The 14989-nt window shown below is 47.9% G+C and overlaps 1 protein-coding gene and 1 pseudogene across 3 annotated transcripts in view; both read left to right on the top strand.

Annotated features, from left to right (window-relative positions):
- SLC24A3 (solute carrier family 24 member 3) overlaps positions 1-14989 on the top strand; it is a 524378-nt gene that overhangs the window by 131846 nt on the left and 377543 nt on the right. The gene's annotated exons all lie outside the window — the stretch shown is intronic.
- LOC127491271 (U4 spliceosomal RNA) lies at positions 13136-13290 on the top strand (annotated as a pseudogene).

A 14989-nucleotide genomic window follows, 5' to 3' on the forward strand; every position in this document is an offset into this window, starting at 1 on the left:
GTGGAACCACTGTTGCATCTCTGAACAGCGCTTGTAGACATCCTAAAACCTCAATTTCTATACCTATAGACAGGGTTATAACCTTGCATCTATAATGACTTGGTCTTGGATTGGTTTGTGTTTCCTAAAAAAAGACTTGGGCCAGGATTTCAATGCAACTAGTTCATTTAGGAATTTAACAGTGAAAAGAGTGGTGGTTGTCTGGCATCTCAGGGGACTGGAGGAACGGAGGTACCAATAGGTGGATCCCAGAAGGTTTGCTGGATTGTGCAGCTGTCATGTGTGAATACTGTGTGTGATGGAGGCTACCTGACACTGTGCATCTGTCCAGACCCCCAGAATGTACAACATCAAGGGTGAGCTGTAATATGAACTGGGGGCCTTGGTTAATAACAACGTATGGACATGGAGTGATCCATTGTTACAAAAAGGCCCCACCAATGCAAGATGTTAACAACAGGGGAAATTGAGGCTAGGGTACCTCTGGGGAACTCTGTGTGATCTGTTCAGCTTTTCTGTAAACCTAAAGCAACTCCAGAAAATAAAGCCTATCAAGAAATAAAAAACAAAACAAGGCACTAGTATAGGTTGGCATCTTATAAAATTAATCTTCATGAATCATCAGTTTATAAAATAAGCTGGAATAGAGTCCAGCTTTGCCCGTTAAGAACCGAATGCAGGTTGATGGCTGAACAAGTGACGTTGCAGAAATCAAAAACGCTGTGTGTGAGGAGGTGCCTGGTGTGGTGGAAGAGGTGGCATCGGAGGCCAGTGGCATCTGTGTTTGAGGCCCCTGCCAGCCCCTCTCTTAGAGGCAGTGGACTTTAGGTCAGTTGTGGCTAAGCCTCAGCCTTGGCATATGCCCGTTGAGCATGGTGAGACCGGCTCGGCTCTGCAGAGCTGTTGTGGAGGGACAGGACGATAATGTCTGAGAAGCTGTCAGACTACATACAGCGTGTGCAGCTCATTTCTGGCCCGCCCTGGTCCTGCCCCCAGAAGTCTGTTGCTGCACAGAATGTTACACTTGCCTTCCATCAGGAGCTGCTCCATCCTTGGCTTGTGTTCTGCAGCCAGGCTGCCAGTGAATGGCAGACAGCTCCTCTGCAGGTCACAACAAGGTGCTGATGGACTGTGCCCCCTGCCCTTGCCCCCTGGGGGACATCCGTTTGGGCTCTGCTGGAGACCAAAGACTCCTTGTTGTAGGGATGCGGGATTCAGTTTCACGTTGCCGTACTTTGGGTACTTTGGACATTCTTTAAGGGCTGGCAAAAGGCATTTCACACTGCAGACGGGCCTCCAGGGGATAACACGCTGCTTCCAGGACTGGAGAGTCCCCGGTGATTGGAGGGTTCTGTGCCCTCTCACTGCCATCTCTCACATTAGTGCCTCAGATTCTCTCCCACAAGTGCAAACAGTTTTATCTACAGGATCAGTTGATGGATAACAAAAGGTGAACTCTTGTTGTATTGGACAGTACAGCAAAGGCACACTTCCATAACGGCCAGAAGTTCTGCTGGAGCAGATATAGACTGTTCTTTCTTGCTAGCAATTTTTTTTATCTCCTCCATGCATCTTCTCCTTGCTGTTAGCATGCTGCCACCCCAGCCATGGCTGCCGAATCCTGTCAGTACCCCGTAGGCTGGCAGAGTCGCCTTACTGCCAGTCTGGCAGGATGTTGTACCTCTGCCTTCCCACGTGCCAGAGCTCCCCCTCTGCTTGGCACTGAAACCCTCCCCAAGACCCCAGCTCACCTGTGCGCTATCTCTTCCTCTGCCCCTGACAGCCCCAGGAGTGCGAGGGGGTCTACACTGAATGCTTGCTATGTCGTGAGCTCATCAGTCCCATCCTTGTCTCCCATCGAGGTCTTGTTTCACGTTCCACTCTTAGAATGGTCTCCCTTCCTCTCCATCTGTTCTGCTCAAAATCTCCCCCATATGTGACCTGCTTCTCAGATACCCCCTCCTCAAAGATCAGCGAGCCAGGAGTGATTTCTCCTTGGGAAAGGCCCAGTCCCTTCCCATTTCCCTGTCACATGGCACCAAGCACTTTTTGCTTAGTATGGAATTTGTCTGCTTGCATTATCCATCCCCATGTCTTCCTACAACATGCGTTTCTCAAAGGACAAGTGTTCTGGCACTTCTTGTCTGCCTAGGCATGCCCAGTGCCTTGCTGAGAAATGCACATTTGGTGAATCCAGAGACCCTCTTTCCAAGAAGCAGTTTCCTAAGTTGCTTCTCCCAGAAGTCCTTTCCTAAGCCATAAGAACAAGCCCACCACTGTGTTGACTCCACATAGGGAGACCCTGCAGCATCTCTGTCCCATGCCGTGGTCTCTCTCCTTGCCTGCTTCCCTAGGTCTGTGCCTTAGGTTCACAGTCAGCCCCACTGCTCTTGTGTCTCTTTCCACCAGCCATGGGGATTGGCCCCTGTCTGAGATACTGTTGGTGCCGTGCCCAGCTCATCTCAGGTCTTATTACTTAAGTGAGCATTCATTGCCCAAGCTCATTTTCCAAGGGGGCAGTGCTCGCCCCTGGAAATAGTTTGCAACCAGGAACTGGTGCCAGCCAGTGTGGAAATACCCCACATCCCTAACCGATTGGGTGGGCTGACGGTGAGGTGCGTGTCCTACACGTTTTTCGAGAATTCCCAGCAGTATTCAGCTTTAGTGTCCCACTGCGGTAACTGGCATCTAACTGATTCCCTTTTTGGATCCCTTCTTCCCTATCCTACATCCTCACTACTGGTGTCTCTTCATCTTGCATTTAACTACTTGCCTTGGATCTTTGTCTTAATTGCTGTTTCTGGTGAACCACTATTCAGGTGAATAGTGAACCTAAATTCAGGTTGAACCACTACCAAATACAAATGGTTCCTGACTTAGGATGCATTGACTTAGGGTTTTTCAACTTTATGATGGATGTGAAATCATCACCATACAACCATCCTCCTTCTCACCTTCAGTAAAGTAGTCTGTAAGTTACATGGAATAGTCACAGGTTTAAGGTTTGACCACGTTTAATTAGGCTGTGATGTTCTGTGGGTTGAGTGTATTCTTAATTTTTTTTAATTTTTTTTATTTTTTTTTATTTTTTGACAGGCAGAGTGGACAGTGAGAGAGAGAGACAGAGAGAAAGGTCTTCCTTTGCCGTTGGTTCACCCTCCAATGGCCGCCGCGGCTGGCGCACCACGCTGATCCGATGGCAGGAGCCAGGAGCCAGGTGCTTCTCCTGGTCTCCCATGGGGTGCAGGGCCCAAGCACCTGGGCCATCCTCCACTGCACTCCCTGGCCACAGCAGAGAGCTGGCCTGGAAGAGGGGCAACCGGGACAGAATCTGGCGCCCCAACCGGGACTAGAACCCGGTGTGCCGGCGCCGCTAGGCGGAGGATTAGCCTAGTGAGCCGCGGCGCCGGCCCGGGTTGAGTGTATTCTATACGGGTTTGACTCAATGCCATTTTCAATTTGGATGAGTTTATTGGGATACAACCCCTTTATAAGTTAAGGAGCACCTGAAATCTGCATGTCTGGCATTCTGGACTCTTACTTTTGTCATCCTTTGATTCTCTTTGGTAGCTGTTTTGTCTACACAATTTACCACCTGTGAGGCATATGTCCTGAAGCTCTTAGCTGCAGCCGTTGTCTCATTGATGTCCCTGACTAATCCCTGTAAATGACACGCTCAGCTACAGATCCAGCAGGATAACGAGCAGCCTTGAGAGCGTGAGCCCCGTTGGAGGTCTCTGGGAGTCTTGGAGAAAATGGTGCAGAGAAGTTCTTGGCTGCCGTCGCCCTCCTGTAAGCCAGGGATTACTGCGAGTTACCAGCTCTGCTATTTATAAGGAATTCAATTCACAGCTGGGGAGTTTATAAATGACAAATGGTAAATAGTTTTCTGATGCAAAATTTAATTTTCTGTAGTTGGTAAAAGGGCATTTGATTAAAATAGAATTTGGCAGAACAGATCAAAGTTACTTTGTGAAATTACTTTTACAAATTTATTTCTGTCTGAATTTACTCCTAGTTTTCTTTCCTTAATTTCTTCTCTCCTGTCCTCTCTTTTCATTCTCCTCCTCCCTTTTCTCTCTGCCTTTGCTTTTGTCATAATTATTTATGTATTTAGAAAATGTTAAGGGCATATGTGAATAATTTGATTTAACTATTTAGTATTTTAATTCATTAGAAGTTTGCAAACAAAAAGGACTAAGTACTTGGCATACATGCTGTCACCTCCCCTCCTCTGTGTGTTCCAGACATCAGTAATCAATCATAGCGTCTTTCTCATGCCTGAACTCCAGAGAGTCATTGCTAGTTGATGGGTACAAGCATGGGAGATGATGTAATGTAGATGACTTTATTGGGAGGGCCATTATTTGGATGGATACTGTTTTTCGTGTTTGTCCTTTGTTGGGAGAATGAGATTGACTGATGGTTTCAAAAGAAGAGATTTTTTTGGACAACATTTCCGTGAGTTACTTGGGTTGTGAGTCAGTCTGGGGTGCAGACTTTGTTCACTTTCTCTTCAGAGTTCCAAGAAGGAGTAAAACTGCAGGCTGGACTGCCCCCTACCCTCTGTCCTGGCCCCACTGGCATTTGATGTAAACCTTCAGCAATACGTGCAGACAGACTGCTTGCCTCGAGCTCCTCCCATGGGTTTTACATGCGGCAATGCCCTTCCCTTTCCCCCGACCCAGCCCCCAGCATCCCTTGCTCCTTGGCATTGTCTTCCTTGGGTGCTTCTGGCCTTTGGCATTTGGCTGCCTTGTTTGTGACACTTGTCCATGGCCCAGGTGCAGAGAGTACCCTGGGGGAGTATTGGGAGAGATGCTTTCCCCACGCTCACACCTCAACTTTTTTGTCATCTCCACGTCACAGTTTAAAGGCAGAGTTACACAGAAAGGGGGAAAGAGAGAGGAAGAGAGAAAGAGAGAGACAGGGAGAGGGAGATCTTCCATCTGCTGGTTCACTCCCCAGATGGCTGTAATGGCTGGGGCTTGGCCAGATTGAGGCCAGAAGCCCAGAACTCCATCTGGCTCTCCCATGTGTGTGGCAGGAGCCCAAGCACTTGGATCATCTGCTGCTGCTTTCCCAGGTGCATCAGCAGGGAGCTGGATCAAAGTGGAGGAGCTGAAACTCAGGCCAGCACTCAGACGGGCTGCTCTTTTCGCGAGTAGTGGCTTACCCTGCCGTACCACAGTGCTGGCCCAAACTCTCTTCTTGAGAGAAGGGCCTTAGCTTCTGTTATTCTACCAATGGGCACTCAGTGTCCCTGAGGGGAGGGTGGGGAATGTGGCCTTGCAGGAGGCTCTGTTGAGTAGAGGTGGTTCTACAGAGTCCCAGCTTTAATGCCAGTGTTCACAGCAGCTGGGGGACAGTGTATCAGTTACTAAAAGACACCTGCACAGGCACCAGTAGCGTGACACGGAGCCTAGGAAACCAGCACTTTCTAGAGGCTTCTTTGATGTGTGGAGAGCTGCTACATGTACCTTTTAGTTCTTAAAACAACCCACACAGGGGCCAGCACTGTGGCATAGTGGGTAAAAGCTGGCACCTGCAGTGCCGGTATCCCATATGGGCGCTGGTTCGAGTTCCAGCTGCTCCACTTCCGATTCATCTCTCTGCTATGACTGGGAAAGCAATGGAAGATGGTCCAAGTGCTTGGGTCTCTGAACCTTCGTGGGAGACCTGGAAGAAACTCCTGGCTCCTGGCTTCAGATTGGCCCAGCTCCAGCTGTTGCAACTATGTGCACCATGGGTGGAAGACTTTTGTCTCTGTCTCTCTCTCTGTAATTCTACATCTTAAATAAGAAAACAGTCATTTTATTTGAAAGAGGGAGAGAGCAAGAGAGAAATATTCCATCTGTTGGTTCATGCTTCAGATGCCCTCAACAGTCAGAGTAGGACCAGTCCGAAGCCAGGAACCAGGAACTGTGAACCTTAGTCTCCCACATGAGTGGCAGGGACTCAAGTCTTTGGACCATCAGTTGCTGCCTCTCAGGGTGAACATGAGCAAGGAGCTGGAATCAGAAGTGGAGCCAGACCTGAGCTCATTCTGATACAGGATGCCAGGGTCTTCACTGCCGTGCCAAACACCTACCCCGCTGTCATCTTTCAAAGTTTTTAAAGCCGGCGCCATGGCTCACTAGGCTAATCCTCCGCCTTGCGGCGCCGGCACACCAGGTTCTAGTCCCGGTCGGGGCGCCGGATTCTGTCCCGGTTGCCCCTCTTCCAGGCCAGCTCTCTGCTGTGGCCAGGGCGCGGTGCACCGGCCGCGTCAGCCATTGGAGTGTGAACCAACGGCAAAAGGAAGACCTTTCTCTCTGTCTCTCTCTCACTGTCCACTCTGCCTGTCAAAAAAAAAAAAGTTTTTAAGGCCCTCATGCAAGTCTGTGCTTTCACATACACAGTGAATTTCAAGTAAAAGCAAACGCATCTGTTAGCAGCTCAGCAAGCCTAAAGTAGATTGAAATCCCTCATGTGCAAGGTCGGTCATGTGCAGGCCAGGGGCAAGGTAATGTGAAGGGAGAGAATTTAATCACAGAAATTAAAACCAGTGAGCAGGCTGGAGCTATTCAGTAGAGAAACCTACTGGCTAGCACTTTTTAGTCACTTCCAAGAACATCTAGATACATCTAGAATCAACTGGAATTTACTTTTTTTCCCCCCAAGAGACATTTATTGAGTACCTACTGTGTACCAGATTCTGTGCTAGAGATACAAGCACTATAAAGACATGAACCTGGTCTGTAAAAGGTTTGCATCTTAAATCTGCTCGAAGACAGGGAGGTGGAAGAGGAACCTGGAGACAAGGGCAAAGGCCCCCTGAGAGGATCCCTTAGCACTAATCAAGGTAGATGACCTTGTGAGCTCAGGGAAGGACGTTCAGCATCAGTGGGCAGCAGGAAATGACAGTACTACTCTGCTCTGGAATGGCTACAGTGTAAAAGCCGACAACACCAAGTGTTGGCAAGGATCTGGAGAAACTAGACCTGTAGTGTGTGTTTGATGGAATTCTAAAATGGCACAGTCATTTTGGAAAGTAGCTTGGAGTTTCTTGTAAGATAAACATTCACTTACCATATGAGCCAGCAATTCCACCTTGTGGTATCTATAAAAGAGCAATGGAAATTGAAGGTCACAGAAATATATGCATACGAGTTTTCAATGTGGTGTTGTTCATAACAGCCCCAAATAGGACAAAACCCAGATGCCCACCTGCTGGTAAATGGGGAAACAAATCGGGATACGTACATCCCATGCAGAAGAATGCTGGTTAGTAATAAAGGAACAAATCAATCATGGAAAAACACAAAGCACCTTAAAACACCATGCCAAATGAAAATGTCAAACACAAAAGGGTCCATAGTGTATGATCCCATTTGCATAAAGTCTAGAAAATGTCAACTAAACTGTAGGAGCAGAAAGCACCCTGGTAGTCATGTAGGAGCCGGGTGTGGGGGAGGTGGACTCTGCAGAGGCTGTAGTGGGATCCTGCACTTTAAAAAGCTGAATGAATTAGACCTCAGTCATAGCGATTTTTTCATAACACATCTCGAAGCGTGTTTAGCACCTGGGAAGTGGACTATAAATGTGACTTCGTGGAAATTCACCCACTGCATGCCAGGTTCTTGCCAGCCTCACTCCTCAGATAAGTCACTTCTTCTATGGGCAGCTTCAAGGTGGAGAAACTCTGCAGTCTGTTCCTTATGGAGCAAAAGCGCCAGCTCTAGCTCCCCTTCTTGATGGGCTGTTGGCTGCAGAGAAGGCTGCTTCGTTCTGGAAGCAATTGCATTCCCTTCCATCTGGGCATCTTTATGACTGCTCAGACATCCCAGGGCTTAGGGCCACGCCCCAGGGTCGCCTGGCCTGGAGGGAGGATGGTGCATGTGTTGCAGTCACTGAGTTGCACCTTCATGGCAAATTGCAATGTTGCAAGTTGCAGCCTTCATTCACTGCACTTCCTGCTCTGTTTGGGAGGGCCCTTGGAGAGACTTTTATCCACCAGTTCAGCTCTTAGGTTAAATTTATGCCTGAGTTCAGAACACTTCACCAGGTAGCCCCTGATTGAAATTCAGTAAGCAGACAGGGTAAGAAGGATGGAACTTTTGGAAATATCCCACCCTCGTTCCTGGGTTCTGCACACTATGTCTATTAAATTATAAACCCACACCACTTCTCTTCTCTCCTTAAGTGGAGATTTGATTCTTGTCTCTGGCCCTCCAACCTGGAGCCGAGGGAATTGGGCAGCCACCACCCTGACCCTGCAGGTGTCCCTGGCCCCTCCCCTTCTTCAGGGTCCTTAATCCCTTGGCAGTCTGGTGGAGAATTTTGTTTTGAAACACACAGGATAAGATATATAGCCATGGAATATTCCAATTATGCTGAGATACAGTTGTCAGTGTTGTGGATACATGACTCCCTGGAGGAGTGATCCACGTGCTTCTCTATTAGCACATGTATAACGTTATTGGTGGAGAGCCCAATAATGCCTGTCATTTTGAATTGTTGGTGAGCATAAATGGATGCTGAGATGTCTGCCACATTGTAATGGGCTGGAAGATACCCAGTGTTATTGATGATCAAGCCCTAGAAATTACTAAGACTGTGTGATGTACTGCCTACATCCTATCAGAAAGAAGTGCTCCGTTTCAGTTGGACTCGAGTAAATGGATATGAGTGTATCTGTGTGGCTCACCTCACTCCCCTGATTCCAGAAATTTTATCCATAAACACATGGGGGTGGGGTCTATAGACCCCAGGTTAGCAATGCCTGGGGTTAAGACCAAACTCTCCCACCTGCCAGGCATTCCCGGTGAGGTAAATCATCTGCCAGCCCTCCTGCCTGAAGCATATGTCACCTCCTAATTCTAAAACATTATAGCAAACTATTACACATTTTAAAAATATCTCAAACTATTCCAGATGTAAAAACACATTGGGAATAATGTAACGAATATCCACATACCCATCACCCACCTAAGACAAAGTATTTGCAAACATGTTTTGAGGTCCCTTGCAGACTTTTCGCTTCTTGCACGTGCGTTTTGTTCCCTGCCTCTCCGGAGTAGCCATTGTCTATTGTGCTTCCCATGCAGGTGTGGATGCCTTTCTACGCACGTGTGTATCCACAGATAACTCGAGGGTAGCTGACTGCTTCTAAACACAGCATCCATGACTCTGCACCATGTGCGTGTCCTCACTCCGGGGACACTGCATTTGTGTGATTTGCCTGTGTCGATGCATGGGGCTCTCATTGAATCCTGCTGTGTGACCGTATCACAGTTGGGTTAGCTGCTTTTGTTGAAGGCATTTGGGCTGTTTGCAGGGTTCTACTATGACAGTACTCCCCCCGCCCCCGAACCTTTCTCTGGTCACACAGATTTCTCCAGCAGCTGAATGACTGAGTAATGAGATACAGTCTGGGCAAGCTCAGCTGTTACGGATTCTACCAAGTTGCCCTCTGGCATGACTGTGCTCACAACCCTATCCTCTGAGCAGCAGCAGGTGTGAATTCCCATGGCTCTGTGTTGCCATCCGTACTTGGCCCTGTCCACCTATTTAATATCTGTGGTCTGATGATGTTGGGTGGCAGGGGCCAGACTGAGCCACCGCCTGCTGCCTTCCGTGGTGTGCATTAGTGGGAAGGTGGATTGGGAGCAGAGCCAGGAATCCTACTCTGCTGCTCCAATACAGAATGTGGGCTCTCCAAGTGGAGCCTTACCTGCTCGGTGGTTTTGGATACACAGAACTTTTAAACTCACCAGTGGCCAAATGTGTCATTTCTTTGCTAGTTTGTGCTGGATTTTACTTGGAAAGTCGTTGACTGTGCTGAGACGGGAGACGCATACATACCCTGCTGTCTGTATCCGGGTGGCTCCTTGGGAACATGGCCAGGCCCTGTCTTGGGGTGATAGACTCCAGCCAGCAGTGGCTGCTCATACTTGACCTAATGGGCAAAGCCATGCAGACACTCTGGCCAGCCATCCAGAGACTGGCAGATTGGGAACCAGAGTCCGGCCACCTCTTCTAAACCTGGGTTTTGCCAAGTGGCGTGCCAGTTACCTTGATGTTGAGTTTAAGTAGACCCTGACTCTTTTACTTTGTAGCCATCACTCATCACTTGTGGTTTCCAGTTCCATGACTACCATGGCAGGTCCACATCTGCCCTTCTAGCCCAGCTGTGAGTTACCAGGGCAGCGATGTGTCATCACTTTGATGGAGTTTACATTGTTGGCACTGCCAAAGATTCTAGCTATGACAGTTTTACTTGGTATTTTTATTTTATTTTTTTTGGTGAAAGCTTTATTTATTTATTTGAAAGAGTTACACACAGACAGAAGGAGAGGCAGAGAGAGAGCGAGCGAGCGAGTGAGAGAGTCTTCCATCTGCTGGTTCACTCCGCAGTTGGCTGCAACGGCCAGAGCTGGGCTGATCCCAAGCCAGGAACCAGGAGCTTCCTCCAGTCTCCCATGCGGGTGTAGGGGCCCAAGGACTTGGGCCATCTTTTGCTTTCCCAGGCCATAGCAGAGAGCTGGATTGGAAGTGGAGCAGCTGGGACTTGAACAGGCGCCCATATGGGATGCTGGCTCTTCAGGTGGCGGCTTTACCAGCTATGTCACAGCACTGCCCCCATAGTATTTTTCTGTCAATAATCCAGACTGTAGCCCATGACCTCAGATGCCTGCAGGGTGAAGCAGGTGATGGGCCGGCAGGGAGGTGGGTGTGTGACCTTGGGGTGCCAGCTTTGTAGCAGGTCCTGCTAAACCACATGGGGGCCCCGGGAAGCTCCATGACCTGCTTTTAACCACTGTCACGTCATCTCTGGTGACGTGTCCCAGAGGACGTGTCCCCCGGCCTCCAGCAGGAGAAATGGCTCCTCTTGATGTCCCTTGCCGCCCTGGCCACCTCACTCGGCACTCTGCATCTGTTTTGAGCTTTTGAATGGGACTATAGACTGGCTCATCTCAGAGGCCACTTCTGGCCCCTAAAAGTGCCTAGGCACACTTAAGAATCCCTAAGGTATCCAGTTTCACAGACTTTTAATTTCCTTTTCAAAATTAAATTGTGGCAAAATATATGTAGCACAAAACTGGCCACCTACCCATTCTAGGATGTGGAGTTCGTGGCATGTGGTGGGTTTGTGTTGCTGGGTGCCCCTCATCTCTGTCCAGTCCAGGAGATCTTCATCCTCCCAAAGGTCCCCTCATTCTCAGTGACTTCCCCATCCCCTCCTCCTCCTAGACACCGGCAAACATCCCACTGTGCCCCATCTCTACAGAACTGCCTGTCTGGGAAATTTTGTATGAATGGAATCATACAACAGATGGTCTTTTATGTCTGGCTTATTTCACTTACAATTTTTCTCAAGGTTAATTCAATGCTCCATCACATGTCAATACTTCATTCATTTTCATGACTGAATAATAGTCCACCGTGTGGCTGTGCCACATTTTGCTTATCCATTCATCCAGCGATGGACAGTGGATGTTTCTGTCAGGTGTAGTTGTGCTGTGTGACCATTTGGCCACATGTTTTGTTTGAATATAATAAACCCAGGAGTGGAATTGTGAAAATATATGGAATTCCGTGTTTAAAACTTAAGTGAAGAGCTACCAAAGTGTTTTCCACAGAGGCTGCACCACCTTTATCTTAGTTTTTAAAATTTATTTATTTATTTGAGAGGCAGAGTTACAGAGAGAGAGAGAGGGAAAGACAGAGAGAGAGGTCTTCCATTCACTGGTTCAATCCCCAAGTGGCTGCAATGGCCAGAGCTGCGCTGACCCAAAGCCAGAGCCAGGAGCTTCCTCTGGGTCTCCCACATGGGTGCAGGGGCCCAAGGACTTGGGATATCTTCTACTGCTTTCCCAGGCTGTAGCAGAGAGGTGGATCAGAAATGGAGCAGCCAGGACTTGAACTGGGGCCCATATGAGAACCCCAGTAGGGGACATTGCCACCACATGGGGGATAAATTAGGGCTCAGTTCCAGTGCAGACCTCTCAACATGGGGGCCAGTGCTGCAGCACAGCAGGTTAAGTCAACACCTGCACCCACCGACATCCCACATGACTGCTCTGAGTCTCAGCTGCTCCACTTCCAATCCATGTCCCTGCTGTTGTGCCTGGGAAAGCAACAGAAGATGGCCCAAGTGCTTGAACTCCTGCCACTCACCTAGGAGACCGGTAGGAGTTCCAGGCTTCTGGTTTTCACCTGGCCCAGCCTCAACCATTGCAGCCATTTGGGGAGTGAAATCTGTCTCCCCTTCTCTCTCTGCCTTTCAAATAAATAAACAAATATTAAAAAAAAAAACTCTGAGTGTGCAGCCACTGAGGGGTGAGGAAGCTGGGATATTTATCCCCCAAATCCCATCCTGTGTTGGTTGAAGGTCACACCTGGGGTTTAGCTCCCTGGTATGCCTGGCCTGCCCCTATAGGGGCCCAGCATCCTCTTGGTGGCAGGGAGGCAGACCTTGTAGGAAGCCATAGGCATCTACCACTCTTTGCTACAGAGGAAGGCGTGTGTGCAGAAGTGAAGCGTTTGGCAGATATTCCTGAGAAGGGATCAGTATCCATATTGGGGATCTGGTTGAAATCATCATCTGGCGTGTGAAGGCAGACGTGCCAATGAGAGGTTGTAACATCTCCACATGTGAATGTCTCAGCTCATCCTGTGATGTCTCTATTTATCATGCAAAAAACTCAACATCTGAAGCTGCCAGTGCCTCAACATCTGGACCTGGCAGTATTTCAAAACTTCAGCGAGCAGGTGTCCCAACATCTTAACATGTGGCTGTGACAACATCAACATTGGAACCCGTGAGTGTCTCAACATCTCCACATGCCAGTGCATCAACATGCAAATTTCAAGGCATCATAACGTGTGACTAGCTCAGTGTCTCAGTATGCAAATACCCTTGTATTGTAACACGTGGATGTTACAACATCTGAGCCTTGAGTATCTCAACGTGTAATTGCCAGCCAGCAAATGTCTTGACATCTAAACATGTGACAGTCAACATTTAATATAGAATGTCCCAACATCATGGGATATGGCCATTGCAGCACCACAACTCCAAAAAGTTGAGTGAGCCGTTATCTTCCTGCCCAGTTCAGTTCTTCAACCCACTATTGAAATGCTGGCAAGGAGCTTTGCAGAGTGGCAGTATTCCTAGCCAGTGAGGTTTATCTGAGGTACGATTATTGCTGATTGAAAACATTTCCCAACACCCCACGGTGATAACTTGACACACCAAAGCACACAGAAATTTTAACTCTTGTGGAAATTCTATTGTTTAATAGAGCAGCACTGGATCTTGAAGCTCTTCACAGATGTGGAATTAAGGGGTGCTGGCCATTTTCAGAGCTCTGAATCCTTCTTAGGGGAAAGACCATCCTGAGGCACACACGTTTTTCTGAAGGTAGCTGTGGAATTATGCTCAGGATCCCACCCAGATAATTGTAGATGAGGTCACAGATTATTACCAAAGTTTGTGACACTTGTAAAATGATGGTTGATACAGCCAGCGTTGTGACGTAGCAGGTGAAGCCACCACCTGTGATACCGGCATCTCATAGGAGCTCAGGTTTGAGTCCTGGCTGCTCCACTTCAGATCCTGCTCTGTGCTAATGGCCTCGGAAGACAGCAAAAGATGGCCCAAATGTTTGGACCCCTGCCACCCATGCAGGAGATCCAGATGAAGTTCCTGGCTCCTGGCTTTGGCCTGGCTCAGCCATGGCCGTTGCAGCCATCTGGGGAGTGAAGGTTGTCATTCTCATTCTCTTTCTCTCTCTCACTTTCAAATTAATAAATCTTTAAAATAGCAGTAGTTGACTACAGTGGGTTGGGGTAGGAGGTGAAGAAGGGAGACATGTAAGAAGTAGGCTTCCTAGAGAATGTTAGTACGACTGACTAGGAAGAGGCCTGGGGAACGTTCTAGAGCCTTGTAATGCTTTGCATCTTGGTAGGGCTTTGGGTCCCACAGGCATACTCATTTGTCAGAACGCAGTAAATGCTCACTTCCTGGGTCTCTATGCATTTCATCCTATGTTTTTAAATTGTATCTCAACAGAAAAATACCATAAACAACTATTGATGTGATATGCATGCTGTACTATTCAGGGCAAAGTGTGCTGATGTCTTTTTTGAAAAAAAAAAAAGATGTTTTTTGAAAAACAGGTTGATGGATGGGTAGATGGATAGGTGCATGATTAAACAAGCATTTTACAATCTTACAGTTGAATTTATTTGGTGGATAACTTTTTTTTACAACTTTTCTGTGTATTTGCATTTTTCTCTGGGAAAATACTCAGAAAAACAGTAGGCTGGGAAAACTCACCTGCACACTGAGCAGCTCTTTGGGGCTGCTGTGCCCGTGTCACAGTTTCTGAGAATATCATCCCGTTGTCTCACTTCCATGCCTGATACTCATTAGTATCTTGGATTACTATAGAAATCTCAAATTGTGGCCCAGGTGTATTTAAGACAGCACAGAAGAACATAATTACTTTGGGAAATTTTCCATGAAAATCTCTGCATTAAAATGAGGAAGGGGCAAGCATCGTAACACGACAGGTTAAGCTTGGGATGCCTGCATATCCAGGTGCCCATTCAGGTCCCGCCTACTCAGCTTCAGACTGAGCTGCCTGCTCGAGACAGAAAATGATGACTTGAGTATGTGGGTCCTTGCCACCCATATGGGACACCCAGATGGAGCTCCTGGCTTTAGCCTGGCCCAGTCCTGGTTGTTGCAGGCATTTGGGGGAGTGAAGCAGCTGATGGAAGATCTCTGTCTTTCTTTCTCTCTTTCTCTGTCACTCTGCCTTTCAAATGAATAAAAATGAGCAAGTAAGCGTTTTTCAGACAGTTGATTTGTGATTAGGGCTGAGGTTATGATACCTGGAAAATCCCACTTGAATGAAACCTTGCACACACTGACAATGCAGATGCAGGAGATGTCATTTTCTAAAAAGATTTATTTATTTATTTATATATTTGAAAG

The sequence above is a fragment of the Oryctolagus cuniculus genome, chromosome 11, assembly GCF_964237555.1.
Source record: "Oryctolagus cuniculus chromosome 11, mOryCun1.1, whole genome shotgun sequence".
Taxonomy (NCBI): Eukaryota; Metazoa; Chordata; class Mammalia; order Lagomorpha; family Leporidae; genus Oryctolagus; species Oryctolagus cuniculus.